The following is a 6,674-nucleotide window of genomic DNA, read 5'->3' as shown; positions in this document are numbered from 1 at the left end:
TCTTATGATGCAATGCAACATCTGCAGACTTAGTCACTAGCACTCCTGGGACCCCTAAATGGGTCACTAAGCCAGAAAGGATGTCATGCAGGGTAGCACACGTTTTTCCTGGGAAGCAGAATGCTCATCATTCATTCTCATAGTTTAACTCTGAGCAAGGCAACAGACGTTTTGAATATGATGTGAGCTTTCCTAGAATTACAAAAATAGAAATACACCCATATTTGAAGATGACTTGCTCCCTGCACCCTGGCCCCACCCTAGCTGGAAAACATCCAAGAACCAAACCTGTTGGTTAGAGTTCGTTTAAGTTAACTGAAGTTTAGTGGGCACTAAAGTCAGATTGGCAACTAAATGTGTTTCTCTCTGGCATACTCACTATTCAAAGAGGAAGAGGTTTGGGGAGAAGCTGGACAGCAGCTGGGAGCTTTTCAGACAAGAAGAAATTTACCTGGATTTACCAGGCTTCAGTACACTTAAGAAACCAAAGTAGCCCATAGAAAAAGCTGATAGCAGGCAGACACTCAAAATGCAGATGTGAGACCACCTGGGTCAGAAGAGCCTTCCTGGAAACAAGAAGGAAGAAATTCCAGTTTTGTAATCTGTCTCCTTCCTGATCCAGGCTCTGACTCTGAATCCAAACCTCCTGTGGTTGTTAGTGGGGCTTTGACCACTGGGCTGCCGGGCATAGAAAAGAGTTGAGTAGACGCCAATGAAACAACAACTCTTGGACTATTCAGGCAACTACAAAGAGATTTTCAAGACTGAGTGGCTTAAATATCAACTATTTCTCCCTCCTAGACCTGGAAAGAGAGGAATCCACCACACCAACATAGTGGGATCTGGAAAGGATTCTGTTTCTAGTTTGCAGGGTACTTTGTGCTCCTGTATCCACCTAAGGGTAAAATCGTCTCTCTCATCTGCTCTTTTAGGAGCATTAGATATGTTTTACAAGTGCTTATTTTGTTTGGTCTCCTGAGTGGTGATATTTGGGAGGTATGGAGCCTTTAGGAGATGGGATCTTGTCTGAAGTGCTTAGGTGCTACAGGAAACCTTAAGGCAGGACATTGCCCCCAGTTCTTTCCTCACTCTGTGCTTCCTGGATGCTAGGATAAGTGATTTTGTTCTACCTTGGACTCCTCCTAAAAACATGCCATCTTGCCTCAGGATCAAACTAACAATTTCAATTATCCTTCTATAATGATCTCGGGCATTTTGTTATAGTTCCGGAAAGCTAACTATCACTGAACTCAACACTGACAACTAACTACCTTAAAAAAGTCATACCTCCAAATACCACTACACTGGAGGTCACATTTAGCACTTGCTAGTGTTATAAGACCATTACCAAGATGCCTCCTAACAGAGCAAGTTATAGGAGGAAGGATTGATTTTCACTCATGGTTGTAGAGGGGCAAAGCCTATGGTTGGTTGCTCAGCCTCACATACATAATGCTAGAAGGTGAAATTGCTCTGATTTTCACTGCTAGACTGACAGAAATCAGAGAGACAGAGAGAAAGTGGTTAGGGATAATATACTTCAAAAGCATTGGCCCTCAGAGACCAAATTCCTTTATCTAAGTCCTACCTTCTACATTTTCAAGAACTTCCCAAAACATCACCAAGAACTAAGAACCAAGCATTCAACACACAAGCCTGTGGGGGCCAGCAAGGTCACTGCCATAGTATGAACTAGGTAGTTTTTTTTTTAGAGAAAAAGAAAGCAAACAACCCCTAAGTACCCACTATGTATGAGGCACTATTTTAGGCCTTTCCACAACTTTATGTTGTCAAAAGACCTGACCTATGTTAGAAAAATTTGACATGCAGAAAAACTAAAGCTAGACCGTGTTTGTTATTTGTTTCATTCCTGTGGTTTTGTGTTTCCTTCTTGATGTTATTTTGAGTTTGTTTGGCCTCAAATCATATTACATCCTTGTCATCTCCATTAGCTAAAATGTATTTGCGGCCGATTATGCATGCAGAAAATAAATTAAATATCTGAATAACATTACCAGTAATTGGTGAAATTGCCTTATGTTTTCACATCCTTACAACAAAAAAGGCATCAACAAATGACCAGGCAAACAAAGGGATAATCCATTATAATTGTCCATATTACCATAGAGAGAGGACAGACACAATTATGGGCAATTTCACTGTCTAAAACTCAAGTATGATGAAAATTATATTGAAGTTAATGACAAGAACAAGAATTTACTTTAGCTATTCCTTCAAAGCAACTGCCAGTCGGGGTGAACAAAAACACCCCTGCTCTGAAAAACCAGCTGCTAACCTAAATGTACACACTTAATTGCTTAAGTTTCTGCAAAATATAAATCCTAGCTGGTGTTCATTTCAATTTGCTTGGGTGATTCCTCATGATGGGGTGTCCCTCCAAAGGTGGCTGGCTTATCAATGAAACATTTATGCTGATTTAAAAAGATATTTGTATATTTGTGTCTGGTTGTTGTTTCTAAACAGGAGTCTCAGTATAGTTGATGTAGAGTTATGTTTCAGGCTTTCAGGTGTATTGGTCTGGCATAATAACATTAGCTTCTAATTGACATTTTGTAGGGAATATATATATATTTGATAGTCATAACATCTATAGCATAGAAAACTACCTGTTAAGATTTAAATGCAAAATACCCACCATAGGCTCCTGAGTTTGAGCATGTGGTCCCCAAACAGTGACATCATACCAGTGATAATTTGGTAGACTGTTGAATCTTTAAGTGGGCCATTGGTGGAGAAAGTAAGTGACTGAGATTGAGCCTCCAGCAAAACCTGATTCCTGTCCAGCTGGAAGGTGAAGAACCAAAGATGCATACTCTTGCTACCATAGAGCTTCATGTCACCATGCCCTCCTATCACCATGGGCTAGATCACATCAAACCATGAGACAATTACACCCTTCTTCTCTAAGTTGCTTCTTGTCAGGTATTTGGTCATGATACTAATATTCTACGCAATCATGAGGGTTGCCAGCCATTGCATTAGAACAAGGTTCTACAGGCCCTTTTGGGTAGAACCAAAGAACCCCAATAACAGAGATCTACTATTTGTCAATGAATATGGAAGTGTTTTAATATTTTAACACTGGTGGAACCATACTAGAGTGAAATGTCAGCTAAATGTCAGCATTAGGCACACATAGATAAAAGACCAAGATCTGGTCTCTTAGTTTTACTTGTGTCATCTATGTGGTTTTTCTCAGCATCCTGACAGACAGACATACCAAGAAAGTACATCCCTGCAGAGGTCTGGCTGATGACAACAGTCAAAGCCAATGGTTGCTTTTATAAGAACATATCTTCTTAATGAGAACCATCACCTTGAAGTCTTCAATCTAATCCACAGAACAAAGCAGCAGAGGCCCAAACAGTTACCACCACTTTGATTTTTAAAACCAAGTAGATGTAAAATTTGAAGCAGGGAGTGTAGTCCCCAAACTACCGAATGGGATCTACAAAAAGATAAATCAACATACACAGAGATAGAAAGAGGTGGTAACTCAAGAGGAAGGGAACCCTTTTCACTGACACTATCAGACTGAACTTCATAAATCATAGTGTTTATTATATACTCCCATGCCTCAAAAGTCTCTAATAGTCCCTATTGCCAATCCTTTCACATAGTAGGCAGGGACCTTCATAGAACTCTCACTTATTATGTCTGCACCAAATAGCCAAAGCAATAGTGAACCACTTGTGTTATGAGCACATATCACACTCTTCTACTGTTCTGATTTTCATACCGTTGAATGGAAAGCTCACAAGCTTTGCATTAAACCTTGGATTTCTTGGTTAAAAGAAATCTCAAGTGAAGTTCATCCATGTGTCCTGAGTAACACTGTTGAGTGGCAATCTCTCTTTACTGAAATATTTTCTTCTGTTTTTTAAAATAGTCTCTTTTATGAGACTTGGAAAGTCATCAACTCGAAAGTCTCAGAAACGTCCTAAAACTAACAAGATTCACATGGCCCCTCTCTAAAGTTATAGAAGCAGTAAGCAACTGCTGGGAAAGGATACTATCCAGCCAGTTGAGCTACGTGGAAGAGACTCTCCAACCTGCTGAGCTGCCTCTAAGTCAAGTAGAGAGCCGATGAAGCTTATGTGAGTCATAACCTACACTGAGCTGGAATTTAGCTCAGTGTAGTAGTGATGTAGTGATGTAGCTGTCTTTGAGATGTCCCTGTTTCTATACATAACTCTTACCCATCCTTGTATAAGTATCCCCAATAAACTTACTGGTTCACCAAGTTGGAGTTTCGTGGTATCCTTACTTTGGTCTGTCACTGGTTCCCAATTGGGGTGAGCAAATATTTGCTCATCTCTTCTCAGAAAAAGTCTACACACACACACACACACACACACACACACACACACACCTTGGTATGTTTGAAGTAATAACCATCTCACTCATTTAACCATTCTGTGAAAACAGGGAATTTAAAATGATCAAAAATAGTGTCAGACGCCTACAAACTTTGTTTCCTCTTTGTTTTGCTTGAGGCAAGGTCTCACTGTGAAGCCCTCCCTGGCCTAGAACTTACTATATAGACCAGGCTGACATCAAACCCACAAAGATTCACCTGCCTCTGCCCCCTAAGTGCTGGGATTAAAGGTGTGACTCACCATGCCTGTCTCATTCTCACAAATCCTTTTTTGAGGTGAGGAAATTGAAGTAGGACTAATGTAGTCTATAATCTAACATAGGATCAAAAATGAGTAACCTCAGCAGGGCATAGTGGTGAACGCTTGTAATCCAAACACTCAAGATGAAGAGACGAGGGAACCATGAGTTTCAAGCTACCCTGGGCTACATAGACAAGGCTTTGTCTCAAAAGACAACATACATTTGAGTTAAAGGTTAAAATTCTGTGTCTAACAAGGGTTAGTGAAGATGGGGATGAAGAGAATGGTGCTCTTGGCAATGTGAAGTTGTCCAGCCACTGGGGTCAGCCCCACAGCTCATAAAAATTCCAGGCACATTCCTGTTCCGAGATATAACCACTTTGAAGCTCTCAGACTTTATCTGAAGCTTTTTTTGTGCAGTGAGCAGCAGTTAATGTGGAGACCCACTGGGCAAGATGCAGATAATAAATGCCTCTGGGGTGCTCAACCATAACTGTTATATCTCTCGCACCTGTTCCCCCTCAGGCTCAGGGGACATCACAGGAAAACGGGGTGGGGGGAGGGGGGAGGTAGGAAATTGTAGGAGCCAGAATTCCGGAAGTGCTGCTGAGACCCAGCTTCTTCTGGACACGCCCTGGCTGATATGATCATGAACTCAGAGCATCTGTGCACAAGATCAAGCCAGGCAACAGTCAAATGTGGAGGGAGGAGTGTCTCCTGAGCTCTTGGCAATTGAAGGGTGCTGGGAAAGGGGGGTTCATTTTTCTATAAGGGTGTGATCGCTGGTGGGTTGCTCATCCTCCAACCATGCACGAATGCACAAGCCTAACTGGACGCAATGGGTTACAAAAGGAGGACATGAAAGTGAGAGGATGTGGGGAGCTAAGAAGAGTTGGGGAGGGGAGATTACAGGATGAATGTGAATCAAAACAAAAGCCATTGTATATTCTAGAAAATCTCAGGTAATTAATAAAAACATATTTTTATTAAAAAAAAAAACAACAGCCAGGTGGTGGTGGCTTGCACCTTTAATCCCAGCACTTGGGAGGCAGAGGCAGGTGGATTTCTGAGTTTGAGGCCAGCCTGGTCTACAGAGTGAGTTCCAGGACAGCCAAGACTACACAGAGAAACCGTGTCTCGAAAAAACAACAACAACAACAACAACAACAACAACAACAACCAAACAAAACAAAAAACAAAAAACTCCCAGTCCTCGTCTGAGCTGTCATTCACCCAAATGAGAAGAAAATGTAGCTCATACAGTCTTGCATACAAACATTCTTAGAAATTGTAATGATGTGGCTGTGACTTGGTCATAGGATGCTTGCCTAGCATGAGCAAGGCCCCGGGTTCAATCCACAACATGAGAAAAAAAGTTGCATTTATAATAGCTTTTGAAAGTGAGGGGTGTTTCTATTTAAATAATACTAAATGGATGGGCTGACCAATTATAATACAGGTTACCATTCTATGTAGTAAAATACTACTCAACAATAAAACTTAAAACGTGAACAACTGAGACATGTAGTGGTGAAGATGGAACTCAGACTAATGATACCATTTAGCCACAACAAAAAATAGAACCACAACCCAAGGATAAAGGATTTAATATGTGTCAGTGCAGCTGCATGAACTTCTTAGAAAGTGCAACTCTGTTGATAACGACAGAATTAAAATCTGATGTTCACGAAGAAAGGAAATAGAAAGACAGATCATGTCAGGAGGGGCAGGCGTGCTTACTATTCCAGCTGTGACAGTGGCTACAAAGGTGTCTGAATAGCTGAAGTCTCACCAGATTCTCTGCTTGAAATGCATGAGTGTGTGGTGTTTGTTGCATCTCAATTAAGTTTCAATGAGCCTGTAAAAAATGAGTAGGGGTGTGATTTAGGTAAAATTGTGCTTTGAGAACAGCAAGAAACACATGAAGAGGGTAACATAGGGTGTCCCCAGAGATGGCACACCCAATAAGAGCACTTGAGGCTCTTCCAGGGGACCTGACTTAGTTCCCAGCACCAGCACCGACATTAGGTGGCT

The sequence above is a fragment of the Mus musculus genome, chromosome 7, assembly GCF_000001635.26.
Source record: "Mus musculus strain C57BL/6J chromosome 7, GRCm38.p6 C57BL/6J".
Classification (NCBI taxonomy): domain Eukaryota; kingdom Metazoa; phylum Chordata; class Mammalia; order Rodentia; family Muridae; genus Mus; species Mus musculus.
The sequence above is the reverse complement of the archived record's forward strand: the minus strand, read 5'-3'. Positions refer to the sequence as shown.